The sequence below is a fragment of the Capricornis sumatraensis genome, unplaced genomic scaffold (assembly GCF_032405125.1).
Source record: "Capricornis sumatraensis isolate serow.1 unplaced genomic scaffold, serow.2 scaffold3, whole genome shotgun sequence".
Classification (NCBI taxonomy): domain Eukaryota; kingdom Metazoa; phylum Chordata; class Mammalia; order Artiodactyla; family Bovidae; genus Capricornis; species Capricornis sumatraensis.
In genome coordinates, this window is record NW_027184614.1 from 7425262 (window position 1) to 7441082 (window position 15821).

Here is a 15821-nt window from a genome sequence, read left to right on the forward strand (position 1 = left end):
GACAGTCGGCTTCTTAAATATTAGTCACTGTTGTTAGAAGGGCCAGTAACTAAGCTTAAAGTTTGTGGAAATTAAATCCTGTCACTTTCCTTCCTGAGAAGGAAAATGAAACATCTGATCACGATTGTTCCCAATCTCTAACTGTAAACTATACAGCTTGGGAAGATCTAATGGATACCCCATTAGACAATCCTGACATGGAAATATTTACAGATGGCAGTTCTTTTGTTCAGGATGGAAAGCGCAAAGCAGGTTACCCCGTGGTGACTGCTGAACAGGTTTTAGAAGCAAAATCTCTCCCCCAGGAAACTAGTGCTCAATTAGCAGAGCTTGTGGCTCTGACTCGAGCTCTAGAGTTAAGCAAAGGGCATCGAGTAAACACCTACATTGATTCTAAGTATGCTTATTTGACTTTACATGCTCATGCTGCAATATGGAAAGAAAAACAGTTTAAAACAGCAACAGGAGAAACTATTAAGCATTTTAGAGAGATCTAGATACTTTTAACTGCTATATATTGTCCTAAAGAAGTAGCTGTTTTGCATTGCAAAGAGCACAGCAGGGATGGGAGTAAAGTAGCTGAAGGTAATCAGCTGGCTGACAGTCAAGCCAGAAAAGCAGCACTTTTACGAGACCCCTTCACTACAGACACCTATGATCTGGACAGGTCCTGTGGAACAGGACAAACCACAATACACTGAGGAAGTATGAGAAAGATATGAGAAAAGAGGAGCAAATATTACTGATAAAGGATGGTTATAGTCTGAGGATGGACAATTAATAATTCCTGAAAATGCTCAATGGAAAATTCTTAAGGGTTTACACCAGAGTTTTCATTTAAGTGTAGAAAGTTCTTACCAGATGGCTTCTCATTTATTTGAAGGTAAAAATGTAATGAAAACTTTAAAGAATATTATAAAAAGATCTGAGGTTTGTCAGAAAAATAATCCAAAGACTGAAAATAGCAAAATCTGGGTTACAAAGAAGTGGAAAGTATCCTGTAGAGGACTGGGAAACTGACTTTACTCATATGCCAAAAGCTAATGGCTATTCTTGATTACAAGTTTGGGTGGATACTTTTACTGGTTGAATTGAGGCTTTTCCCTGTCATAGTGAACAGGCTAAGGAGGTTAGAGAGATTCTAATCCATGAAATTATCCCTAGGTTTGGGCTGCCACGGAGCCTTCAGAATGACAATGGCTCCACCTTTAAAGCTGCTGTAACTCAGGGCATATCTAAAGCCCTAGAAATAGAATGTCACTTACACTTCCTGGAGACCCCAATCCTCAGGAAAGGTGGAAAAGGCTAATGACATTATCAAATCAAAAGATATCTGTGCAAATTAACTCAAGAAAGGCAGGACAATTGGATTAAAGTTCTACCCATAGGTTTAATGAGGGCTCGGCCTGCCCCCCCAAAAGGAGGGACTGTCCTCCTTTGAATGTGTTTATGGAAGGTCTTTCTTATGCACAGACATTGTTATAGACCCTGAAGCCTTGGAATTAACTAATTATGCAACTCAGCTCTCAGCTTTTCTACAAGCATTAACAGAACTCCAGGAGATGACTCCTGACCCAGGGTCTGAGTCAAGCAAGCCTCTCTTTGAACCAGGAATGGAGGTTCTGATAAAAACTTTGGGATCTGGGGGCCAATACCTCAATCCACTCTGGGAAGGCCCTTACCAGGTGATTCTTTCTTCTCCCACAGCTGTCAAAGTGGGTACATCGCACTTGAGTTAAGAGATGGTACCCTGACCAGAACTAAGTGGCATCATTTTATGTCTTTACTTTCTATGCTCTGACTTTGTACTTTTCAGATAGGCCTGATAATCCATGTGAGCCTACTTCTGCTGACTCCAAAAATCCTAAGTCTGCCATTTGACCCTCAAGACAGTGACTTCCTGTCCTGGGCTCATTCCTATACTGCATTCCACAATCGGTCTTATTGCTGGGTCTGCAGAGCACTCCCCTCCTCATCAAATGAAGACTCCCCATGGTGGATTTCTCCACTTAATGGAAAGGGCTTTCTTCAACTCTGTGATGAGACCTAACAATCCTAAGATGGACTGATGTAACTATGGAGATGAGTGAAAGTTGCTCAGTCGTGTCTGACACTCTGCGACCCTGTAGACTATACAGTCCATGGAATTCTCCAGGCCAGAATACTGGAGTGGGTAGCCTTTCCCTTCTCCAGGGGATCTTCCCAACCCAGGGATCGAACCCAGGTCTCCCGCATTGCAGGCGGATTCTTTACCAGCTGAGCTATGAAGATAATGTAACTTTTAATTTTGATTAGATTTTAACTTGGTTTAATGATTATTTTGACTTACATCTGTAACTGTAAAACAGGGTTTGTTTCTAACCGTCTGAAAGCTTTTAAGTTACAAATGGTTGTCCAAGCTCCTACTGTTGTAGCCACGGGTTCTTGGAAACAAACTCGCTCAGATGGACAGTGCAGATAGTGGAGTGCAGTTTATTACACCGGTGGGCCCAGGGCAGAGTCTCCTCTTAGCCAAGGACCCCGACCAGCATTTTTGAAAATCTTTTATACCCCATGTGTACGTGTCTGAACCCACCACTCCAAATTCCTTGAGACTTACATAAACCAAGGAAAATACAATCCCAATAACCCCATAATTCATGTGCTATGTGCTCATATGCTCAAACAGTCAAGCAATTAGCCAATAATCAAACCTGAGGTCATACTCCAATAGATACAGAAAAATTTATGGCCTGTCTGGAGGAAGGGCTGATTAGTGTATGTTTTCTCTTAGGCGATGAGTAACCTAGACATGATTTTCAAGGTTCCCTGGTCTGGAGGGGGCCTTATCCTTCTTTTGTTTTCATAGGCACTAAACACAGTGTTCAGAGTCCATTGGAAAGGTGGCTGAGCATGATCAGCATGAACAGGCCTAAGATGGAGTCCAGGCCCTATGAATTCTTTCTTCACTACTTGTACCACAGCCTCCTCCAAATATTACTTGGGGCCCCTGGATCAGAAACCCTCAATATGAGAATATTCCCCTCAATAGGAGAATATGTTGTCTCACCAATTTAGGGACAACACCCTTTATCAGCTCAGAAGCAATTGTGGAATGAGAACGATGCCCTTTTTCCTAGGCAATATAATTCTCCTAAAAGAAAAGGGGAGAATGAGAGAGTCAATTCCTAGGCAGACTGATAAGAAGTCCAGGGTCCCCAAGGAGGAGAAAGCGATCTGGGGCTCTCAAAGTGGAGATTGGGAGTCTGGTGTTCTCAAGGAGGAGAAAAGGACAAACTTATTTTTTCCCCCTCTACATTCCTTAGTGTTAGTCAGTTACATAACTCAGTTTAAACTCTGTACTAGGGATTATACAACAACAATGTATCTGGCTGGAGGACAGTTTCTCCTTCCTGAAAATCTACTGATTAATCCTGATATCTTAGAATGTATATTGTGGTAGTGGGTCTGGAGGATCTTTCTATTGTTAAATTCTAATCTTGTTATCCTAAAATGTAAATTGTGAGAGTGGGTCTGGTAAAATTTTCACAAACTTAAGACATTCATTTGATTCATTGTAATAACTAATTAAAAGGTACATAGCTCCATTGCTAACACTAGCAAGGGGGTACTCTTTCTGTCCCCTTCTAATGTCTATGTCAGAAGCTTTCTCTGTCTTTTATACTTTAATAAAACTCTATTGCACAAAAGCTCTGAGCAATCAAGCCTCGTCTCTGGCCCCAGATTGACTTCTTCTCTTCCAGAGGCCAAGAATCCCAGCGTCTTTTCATGAGTCAGCAAAACTTTTCAACATCCACCAAGAGGTTCACAGTCTGAGATCACCTTCACAGAGGAGATACATGACAACGCTTGGAACTGTGCCCTTGCAACATACCTGGGGAAAAGGTGGCAGGGACTGGGGAGGTGCATAAGATTCATGGGCAACCTGGGACAGTGAGCTTACCAAGCACCTGATCACCTTAGTGGCTTGGACCCAGAAAGGGTAAAAACCACACAGCCCATCTGGGTCTGTTCCCTTGTGGAGCACCAGAGACCCTGAGCACATAGACATGGGAAGTGCATGCAATGCAGGGCCCACTTGGGACAGTTCCTTTGCAGAGTGGGCTGGAGTCTGTGCAGTGTGGACCCATGAAGTACATGCTTCCTTGGGTTGAGGAAAACCCAGTGTGGTACATCCACTGTAAGCACTCCCCACAAAGCCAGCAGTATTTGTTTGCAGTGTCCCTCCCTCCCCACAGCACAGCTGAACAAGTGAGGCTAAATAAGTGCTCACCTTTTCACCTTCATGTCAGGGAAGAAATTAGACACTGAAGAGAGAAGAGACTTGTAAATAAAGGAAGAAAAAATAAACAAAGAAGGGGGAACCGTCCCCAAAGTGACAGGCACAACAGATTAAAACCCTGCAGTTAAGGCTGAAACTGCATTTGAGGGGCAACTGTAGACCTTGAGAAAAAGTGCAAGTCAGAAGTGACTATCTGATGTTGAACTGACCCCACATTGCCCACAACAGAACCAAAGAAAATCCTAGATATGTTTTTACTTTTATCACTTATCAATGAAAAAAATTAATTCCATATTACTCTAACTTTCATTTTTGTATCCTACTGATACCTTTAAAAAATACTATTTTTAAAAGACAAATACCATATATATTTTTTCAATTATTGTGATCAATTGAGTTTTGTACTTTTATATTGTATTTTTGAGACCCTAACCTGTATTCTAGGTTTTTAGTCTCTGCTTTTTGATATCTGTTATCAATTTCGTACCTTTAAGAATCTAATCTTCACTATCCATTTTCACTTAGGGATTTGATGACTGGTATGATTGCTGTTGAGTAACAGGAAAATTTAGAGCAATAAGGAATGAAGCAGGGCAAAGACTAACAGAGTTTTGCCAAGAAAATGCACTGGTCAGAGAAAACACCCTCTTTCAACAACACAAGAGAAGAATCTACACATGGACATCACCAGATGGTCAACACCAAAATCAGATTGATTATATTCTTTGCAGCCAAAGATGGAGAAGCTTTACACAGTCAACAAAAACAAGACCAGGAGCTGACTGTGGCTCAGATCATGAACTCCTTATTACCAAATTCAGACTTAAATTGAAGAAAGTAGGGAAAACCGCTAGAACACTCAGGTATGACCTAAATCAAATCCCTTAGGATTATACAGTGGAAGTGAGAAATAGATTTAAGGGACTAGATCTGATAGAGAGAGTGCCTGATGAACTATGGAATGAGGTTCGTGACATTGTACAGGAGACAGAGATCAAGACCATCTCCATGGAAAAGAAATGCAAAAAAGCAAAATGGCTGTCTGGGTAGACCTTACGAATAGCTGAGAAAAGAAGAGAGAGAAAAGCAAAGGAGAAAAGGAAAGATATAAGCATCTGAATGCAGAGTTCCAAAGAACAGCAAGGAGAGATAAGAAAGCCTTCCTCAGTGATCAATGCAAAGAAATAGAGGGAAAGAACAGAATGGGAAAGACTAGAGATCTCTTCAAGAAAATTAGAGATACCAAGGGAACATTTCATGCAAAGATGGGCTCCATAAAGGACAGAAATGGTCTGGACCTAACAGAAGCAGAAGATATTAAGAAGAGGTGGCAAGAATACACAGAAGAACTGTACGAAAAAGATCTTCATGACCAAGATAACCATGATGGTGTGGTCACTCATCTAGAGCCAGACATCCTGGAATGTGAAGTCAAGTGGGCCTTAGAAAGCATCACTATGAACAAAGCTAGTGGAGGTGATGGAATTCCAGTTGAGCTATTTCAAATTCTGAAAGATGATGCTGTCAAAGTGCTGCACTCAATATGCCTGCAAATTTGGAAAACTCAGCAGTGGCCACAGGACTGGAAAAGGTCCGTTTTCATTTCAATCCCAAAGAAAGGCAATACCAAAGAATGCTCAAACTACCACATAATTGCACTCATCTCACATGCTAGTAAAGTAATGCTCAAAATTCTTCAAGCCAGGCTTCAGCAATATGTGAACCATGAACTTCCAGATGTTCAAGCTGGTTTTACAAAAGGCAGAGAAAGCAGAGATCAAATTGCCAACATCTGCTGGATCATGGAAAAACTAAGAGAGTTCCAGAAAAACATCCATTTCTTCTTTATTGACTATGCCAAAGCCTTTGACTGTGTGGATCACAATAAACTGTGGAAAATTCTGAAAGAGATGGGAATACCAGACCACCTGACCTGCCTCTTGAGAAATCTGTATGCAGGTCAGGAAGCAATAGTTAGAAATGGACATGGAACAAAAGACTGGTTCCAAATAGCAAAAGGAGTATGTCAAGACCGTATATTGTCACCCTGCTTATTTAACTTATATTCAGAGTACATCATGAGAAACGTTGGGCTGGAAGAAGTACAATCTGGAATCAAGATTTCTGGGAGAAATATCAATAACCTCAGATATACAGATGACACCACCCTTATGGCAGAAAGTGAAGAGGAACTAAAAAGCCTCTTGATGAAAGTGAAAGTGGAGAGTGAAAAAGTTGGCTTAAAGCTCAACATTCAGAAAACGAAGATCATGGCATCTGGTCCCATCACTTCATGGGAAATAGATGGGGAAACAGTGGAAACATTGTCAGACTTTATTTTTTGGGGGCTCCAAAATCACTGCAGATAATGACTGCAGCCATGAATTTAAAAGACACTTAGTCCTTGGAAGAAAAGTTATAACCAACCTAGATAGCATATTGAAAAGCAGAGACAAAGGTCTCTGCCAACAAAGGTCCATCTAGCCAAGCCTATGGTTTTTCCAGTGGTCATGTATGGATGTGAAAGTTGGACTGTGTAGAAAGCTGAGCACTGAAGAATTGATGCTTGTGAACTGTGGTGTTGGAGAAGACTCTTGAGAGTCCCTTGGACTGCAAGGAGATCAGTGATTTCTTTCTGAAGGAGATCAGCCCTGGGATTTCTTTGGAGGGAGTGATGCTAAAGGTGAAACTCCAGTACTTTGGCCACCTCCTGTGAAGAGTTGACTCATTGGAAAAGGCTCTGATGCTGGGAGGGATTGGGGGCAGGAGGAGAAGGGGATGACAGAGGATGAGATGGCTGGATGGCACCACTGACTCAATAGACATGAGTCTGAGTGAACTCTGGGAGTTGGTGATGGACAAGGAAGCCTGATGTGCTGTTATTCACAGGGTCACAAAGAGTCAGACACGACTGAGCAACCGAACTGAACTGAACTTGATTGCTCTCTCCTCTTTTGACTGTCCCTTTTCTCCTCCTGGTCACCTCTGACTCCTTCCTTCCTCTTTTCAATATAACTCTGTGAATGTCTCTGGGGGCTCCTTGCTGTGAAGAGTTGTTTCACCACTAGCTTAGGGGTTTTATCTTCTGTGCAGTATGGATAGAGAAATCTTGATACTACTATAAGAGGAAGACTGAAACCCAGAGGCAGGAGGCTCACCTTCAGAAGGTTATAACATCAGAGAACTCCTGACTCCAGTGAACATTAATAGACAAGGCCCCACCCAGAAGTCTCCATACCTACACTGAAGCGAAGGTCCACACAAGAGCCAACAACTTCCATTGAAAAACATATCATGATAATTCTCCAGCAAAACAGGAACACAATCCTTAACTTTAAAAGACAGGCTGCCCCAAGCCATACCAAATCCATAGACACCACAAAACTCACTACTGGACACTTAATAGCATTCCAGAGAAAAGATATCAAGCTCCACCCACCAAAGCACAGATACAAGTTTCCCCATCCAAGAAACCTTGACAAGACACTGGTAAAACCCCATCCACAGAGAGAAGACTCCACAATTAAGGGGTACCATGATATTCTAGCCTTCAGAGAAGGCATCCCAAACACAGCAATGTAAACAAAACGAAAAGGCAGGAAAAAGTTCCCCAGGTGAAGGAACATGATAAAAATCAAACAAAAGAGGAGGAGACAAGGAGTCTACCTGAAAAAGAATTCAGAATAATGATAGTAAAGATGATCCAAAATCTTGAACACCAAATGGAGTTAAAGATAAATAAACTAGAGACAAAGATTTAAATTATGTAAGAAATGTTTAACAAGGAGCTAGAAGAAATGAAGAAGAGTCAACAATAATGAACCGTTTATTAACTCATATTAATAACACTCTGGAGGGAATCAGCTGTATAGTAACAGAGGCAGAAGAGAGAGGATAAGTGAGGTGGAAGATAGAATGGTGGAAAAAAATGAAACAGAGAGACATAAAAGGAAAAAGAATAAAAAGAAATAAGGACCACCTCAGAGACCTCTGGGACAATGTTAAATGTCCCAACATTAAAACCATATGTGTCCCAGAAGAAGAAGACAAAAAGAAAGGGCATGAGAAAGTACTGAGGAGATAATAGCCCAAAACTTTCCTAAAATGGGAAAGATAATAGCCACCCACGTCCAAGAAACCCAGAGAGTCCCCAAAAAGATCAGCCTAAGGCAAAACATCCCAAGACAAAACTAACAAAAATTAAACACAGAGAGCAAATATTAAAAGCAGCAAGGGAAAAACAACAAATAACACACAAGGAGATCCTCATAAAGATAATAGCTGATCTTATAGAAAATCTTCAGGTCAGAGGGGAATGGCAGGATATACCTAAAGTGATGAAAGAGAAAAACCTACAACCAAGATTACTCTACCCAGCAAGGATCTCTTTCAGATATGAAGGAGAAATCAAAAGCTTAACAGACTAGTAAAAGCTGACATAATTCAGCACCACCAAACCAGCTCTTCAGCAAATGCTCAAGGACCTTCTCCAGACAGGAAACACAGGAAAGGTTTATAAAAATGAACTCAAAACAACAAAATAAATGATAATGGGATCATACTTATCAATAATTGCCTTAAATGTAAGAGGGTTAAATGCTCTGACCAAAAGACAAAGACTAGCCAAATCAATGCAAAAACAAAACCTCTATATTTGCTGTCTATAAGAGACTCACCTCAAACCTACAAACTGAAAGTTGCGGGGGTGGGGGGCGGGGGGTGGTTTCGCGTGGGAAAATATATTTCATGCAAATGGGGACCAAAAGAAAGCAGGAGTAGCAATACTGCTATTAGATAAAATACACTTTGAAATAAAGACTGTGATAAGAGACAAGAAGGACACTATATAATGCTCCAGGGATCAATCCAAGAAGAAGATATAACAATTATAAGTATATAAGCACCCAACAACGTAACACCTCAATATGTAAGACAAATGCTAAAAAGTGTGAAAAGGAAAATTACCAGTAACACAATAATAGTGGAGGCCTTCAATATCCAACTCACACCTATGGATAGATCACCAAAACACAAAATTAGCAAGGAAACAAAAGCTTTAAATGATACAATTGACCAGTTAGACCTAATTGATATCTACAGTGCATTTCACCACAAAACAATATATTTCATCCTTTTCTCAAGTGCACAAGGAATATTCTCCAGGATAGGTCACATCCTGGGACATGAATATAACCTTGGCAGATTTTTAAAAATTGAAATAATTTCAAACACCTTTTCTGATCACAATGGGGTAAAATTAGATATTGAATACAGAGGAAAAAAACTATTGAAAAACACAAACGTATGGAGGCTAAGCAACAGGCTTCACAGTAACCAAAATATCATGGAAAAAATAAAAAAAAAAGAATCAAAATATGCATAGAAATAAATGAAAATGAAAACACAACAACCCGAAATCTATGGGATTCAGTAAAAACATTGCTTGGAAGAAGGTTGATAGCAATGCAAGCCTACCTCAAGAAAAAAGAGAAACATCAAATAAACAATGTAACTTTATACCTAAAGCATCAAGAAAAAACAAAACAAAACAAAACAAAAGAAGAATTCCAAGGTTACTAGAAGGAAAGAAATCATAAAAATCAGAGCAGAATAAATGAAAAAGAAATGAAGGAGACTAAAGCAAAAATCAATATCACTAAAAGCTGGTTTTTTTGAGAAGATAAATAGAATAGACAAATATTTTAGCCAGACTTACCAAGAAAAAAAGGGAGAAGAATAAAATCAGTAAAATTAGAAATGACAATAGACAAATCACAATAGACAACACAGAAGTACAAAAGATCATGAGACTACTATGAGCAATTATATGCCAAGGGCAACTTAGAAGAAATGGACAAATTCTTTAAAAAGTATAACCTTCCAAACTGAACCAGGGAGAAACAGAAAGTCTCAACAGACCCATCAGAAGAACAGAAATCGAAACTGTAATAAAAAATCTTCCAACAAAGAAAAGCCAAGGAAAATGGCTTCACAGGTGAATTCTCCCAAGAATTTAGAGAAAGCCTAACACCTATACTACTCAAACTCTTCTAGAAAATTACAGAGGATGGCAAGATCCCAAACTCATTCTATGAAGCCACCATCACCCTGATACCAAAACTAGACAAAAATGCCACAAAAACATAAAACTGCAGGCCAATACCACTGATGAACATAGATGCAAAAATCCTCAACAAAAGTTTTGCAAACAGAATCTAACAACATATTAAGCAGATTATACATCATGACCAAGTGGGCTTTATTCCAGGGATGCAAGGATTTTTCAGTATTCACAAATCAATTAATGTGATACATCATATTAACAGACTGAAAGATAAAAGCCATATGATTATCTCAATAAATGCAGAGAAAGCCTTTGACGAAATTCAACATCCATTTGTGATAAAAAACTATCCAGAAAGCAGGCATACAAGGAACATACCTCAACATAATAAAAGACATATATGATGAACTCACAACAAACATTACCCTCAATGATGAAAATTGAAAGCCTTTCCTCTAAAATCAGGACAAGGGTGCCCATTCTCACCAGTACTATTCAACATAGTTTTGGAAGTCCTAGCCACAGCAAGCAGAGAAGAAAAAGAAATAAAAGGAATCCAGATTGGAAAAGAAAACGTACAACCCTCATTGTTTGCAGATGACATGATCCTCTACATAGAAAGCTGTAAAGACTCTACCAGAAAATTACTGCTGCTGCTGCTGCTAAGTCGCTTCAGTCGTGTCCAACTCTGTACAACCCCAGAGACTGCAGCCCACCAGGCTCCCCTGTCCCTGGGATTCTCCAGGCAAGAGCACTGGAGTGGGTTGCATTTCCTTCTCCAATGTACGAAAGTGAAAAGTGAAAGTGAAGTCGTTCAGTCGTGTCTGACTCTTAGCAACGCCATGGACTGCAGCCTACCAGGGTCCTCTGTCCATGGGATTTTCCAGGCAAGAATACTGGAGTGGGTTGCCATTGCCTTCTCCAGAAAATTACTACAGCTAGCCAATTAGTATAGTAAAGTTGCAGGATATAAAATTAATACACAGAAATCCTTTGCACTCATATACACTAACAATGAAAAAACAGAGAAATTTAGAAAAATCCCATTTACCATTGCAATGAGAAAAATAAATTCAGTTCAGTTCAGTCGCTCAGTCATGTCCGACTCTTTGTGACCCCATGAATCGCAGCACACCAGGCCTCCCTGTCCATCACCACCTCCCAGAGTTCACTCAGATTCATGACCATCGAGTCTGTAATGCCATCCAGCCATCTCATCCTCGGTCATCCCTTTCTCCTACTGCCCCCAATACCTCCCAGCATCAGAGTCTTTCCCAATGAGTCAACTTTTCGCATGAGGTGGCCAAAATACTGGAGTTTCAGCTTTAGCATCATTCCTTCCAAAGAAATCCCAGGGTTGATCTCCTTCAGAATGGACTGGTTGCAACTCCTTGCAGTCCAAGGGACTCGAAAAATAAATTACTTAGGAATAAATTTACCTAAAGAAACAAAAGACCTAAATATAGTAAACTATAAGACAATGATGAAAGAAATCAAAGATGACATAAATAAATAGAGAAACATACCATGCCTATGTATTAGAAGAATCCATGTAGCAAAAATGAGTTTACTACACAAAGCAATCTATAGATTCAATGAAATCCCTATCAAGCTACCAATAGTATTTTTCACAGAACTAGAGTAAATAATTTCACTATTAACATGAAAACACAGAAAACTTCAAATAGTCAAAAGCAGTCTTGATAAAGAAGAATTGAACTGGCAGAATCATCCTGCCTGAATTCAGACCATATTACAAAGCTACAGTCATCAAGACAGTATGGCACTGGCACAAAGACAGAAATATAGATCAGTTAAACAAAATGGAAAGCCCAGAGATAAATCCACAAACCTATGGACAACTTATCTTGGACAAAGGAGGCAAAAATATACAATGGAGAAAAGACAATCTCTTTAACAAGTGGTGCTGGGAAAATTGGTGAGTCATGTGTAAAAGAATGAAACCATAATACTTTCTAACACCATATACAAAAATAAACTCAAAATGGATTAAAGATCTAAATGTGAGACCAGAAACTATAAAACTCTTAGAGAAAAACATAGGTAGAACATTCTCTGACATAAATCACAGCAAGATCCTCTATGATCCATCTCCCAGAGTAATGGAAATAAAAATAAACAAATGGGACCTATATAAGCTTAAAAGCTTTTGTACAATGAAGGGAATTATAAGCAAGGTGAAAAGGCAGCCTTCAGAATGGGAGGAAATAATAGTAAATGGAGCAACTGACAAAGGATTAATCTCCACAATATAGAAGCAACTCATGCAGCTCAATACAAGAAAAATGAACAATACAATCTAAAATTGGGCCATACATTGACATGAATCAGCAATGGGTGCACATGTATCCTTTCATCCTGAACCTCCCTCCCACCACCAAAATCAGTTTAGTTCAGTCACTCAGTCATAACCGACTCTTTATGTCCCCATGAATTGCAGCACTCCAGGCATCCCTGCCCATCACCAACTCCCGGAGTTCATTCAAACTCATGTCCATCGAGTTGGTGATGCCATCCAGCCAACTCATTCTCTGTCATTCCCTTCTCCTCCCGCCCCCAATTCCTCCCAGCATCAGAGTTTTTTCCAGTGAGTCAACTCTTCGCATGAGGTGGCCGAAGTACTGGAGTTTCAGCTTCAGCATCAGTCCTTCCAATGAACATCCAGGACTGATCTTCTTTAGGAGGGACTCGTTGGATCTCCTTGCAGTCCAAGGGACTTGCAAGAGTCTTCTCCAACATCACAGTTCAAAAGCATCAATTCTTTGACACTCCACTTTCTTCACAGTCCAACTCTCATATTCACACATGATCACTGGAAAAACCATAGGCTTGACTAGACTGACCTTTGTTGGCAAAGTAATGTCTCCGCTTTTCAATATGCTATCTAAGTTGGTCATAACTTTCCTTCTAAGGAGTAAGCATCTTTTAGTTTCATGGCTGCAGTCATTATCTGCAGTGATTTTGGAGCCCCCCAAAATAAAGTTTGACACTGTTTCCACTGTTTCCCCATCTCTTTCCCATGAAGTGATGGGACCAGATGCCATGATCTTTGTTTTCTGAATGTTGAGTTTTAAGCTAACTTTTTCACTCTCTTCTTTCACTTTCATCAAGAGGCTTTTTTTTTCTGCCATAAGGGTGGTGTCATCTGCATATCTGAGGTTATTGATATTTCTCCCGGCAACCTCGATTCTAGCTTGTGCTTCTTCCAGCCCAGTGTTTCTCATGATGTACTCTGCATATAAGTTAAATATGCAGAGTGACAATATACACCCTTGACGTACTCCGTTTGCTATTTGGAACCAGTCTGTTGTTCCATGTTCAGTTCTAACTGTTGCTTCCTGACCTGCATATAGGTTTCTCAAGAGGCAGGTCAGGTGGTCTGGTATTCCCATCTTTTTCAGAATTTCCCACAGTTTATTGTGATCCACACAGTCAAGGGTTTGGCATAGTCAATAAAGCAGAAATAGATATTTTTCTGGAAATCTTGCTTTTTCCATGATCCAGCAGATGTTGGCAATTTGATCTCTGGTTCCTGTGCCTTTTGTAAAACCAGCTTGAACATCTGGTTCACATATTGCTGAAGCCTGGCTTGGAGAATTTTGAGCATTACTTTACTAGCATGTGAGATGAGTGCAATTATGTGGTAGTTTGAGCATTGTTTGGCATTGCCTTTCTTTGGGATTGGAATGAAAACAGACCTTTTCCAGTCCTGTGGCCACTGCGGAGTTTTCCAAATTTGCAGGCATATTGAGTGCAGCACTTTGACAGCATCATCTTTCAGGATTTGAAATAGCTCAACTGGAATTGCATCACCTCCACTAGCTTTATTCATAGCGATGCTTTCTAAGGCCCACTTGACTTCACATTCCAGGATGTTTGGCTCTAGATAAGTGATCATACCATCATGATTATCTTGATCATGAAGCTCTTTTTTTGTTGTTGTTTTTTACAGTTCTTCTGTGTATTCTTGCCACCTCTTCTTAATAGCTTTTGCTTCTGTTAGATGCATGCCATTTCTGTCCTTTATCAAGCCCATCTTTGCATGAAATGTTCCCTTGGTATCTCTAATTTTCTTGAAGAGATCTCTAGTCTTCCATCATAATGTTGTAATGTAATTATTCTCCAATTAAAATAAATTAACTAATTTTGAAAGTGGGCCAAAGAACTAAGCAGACATTTCTTCAAACAAGACATACAGATGGCTATGAACACTTTGAAAGATGGTCAACCTCACTCAATATTGGTGTAATGCAAATCAGATCCACATAGAAATACCATCTCACACTGGTCAGAACTACTGCCATCCAAAAGTCTACAAAGAATAAACTTTGGAAAGTGTGTAGAGAAAAGAACCCTCTAACACTGTTGGTGCAAATGCAAACTGGTACAGCTATTATAAAGAACAGGAATCTGTTCTTGTAAAGATCAGATTCCTGTTCTTTATAGTAATAAAAAAAAGTTTAAAATAAAACTTAAAATACAATGTGGAGATTCCTTAAAAAATTGGAAATAGAACTGCCATGTGACCCAGCATTCCCACTGCTGGGCATAAACACGGAGGAAACCAGAAATGAAAGCGATATATGTCCAATGTTCATTGCAGCACTGTTTATAATAGCTAGGACATGGAAGCAACCTAGATGTCTATCAGCAGACGAATGGATAAGGAACTTGTAGTACATATACACAATGGAATATTACTCAGCTATACAAAGGAACACACCTGAGTCAGTTCTAATGAGGTGGATTAAACTGGAGCCTATTATACAGAGTGAAGTAAGTCAGAAAGAGAAACACCAATACAGTATATTAAGGCATATATATGGAGTTTAAAAAGACAGTAACAATGGTTCTGTATGCTAGGCAGCAAAAGAGACAGAGATGTAAAAACAGACTGTTGGACTATGTGAGAGATGAGGGTGGTATGATTTGAGAGAATACCATTGAAATCTGTATGTAAAATAGATGACCAATGCAAGTTTGATACCTGAAGCAGGGCACTTAACCCAGAGGGATGAGTTCCAGGATGGAGGGGGGACACATACATACCCATGTCTGATCCATGTCAATGTATGGAAAAACCACCAAAGTATTGTAGAACAATTATCCTCCAAATAAAATAATTTAAATAAATGACTAAATAAAAGTGTATGATTATTATTTGTACATTTATTCCTTTTTTTGCTTTTCTACTTTTCTTTTCCTATTGCAATTAATCTTTAATATATATATATCTTCTTTATCTACCCCTATTTAACTTTGCATTTCTATTCTTTCTTTTTCTAACCATATTTGTTAGATTGTTTTGTTTTAATTGTTTTATTCCCAAGTTGACACTTTGCCTAGTTTTGTTTTCCAGTTTGTGCTTTAATTAGTTTTGTTCTTAACTGTTGGATATCATTTTTGGTTTCCTTTGTTTGCTGGCTTTCTCTATTGTATTTTGTTTATTGGGCT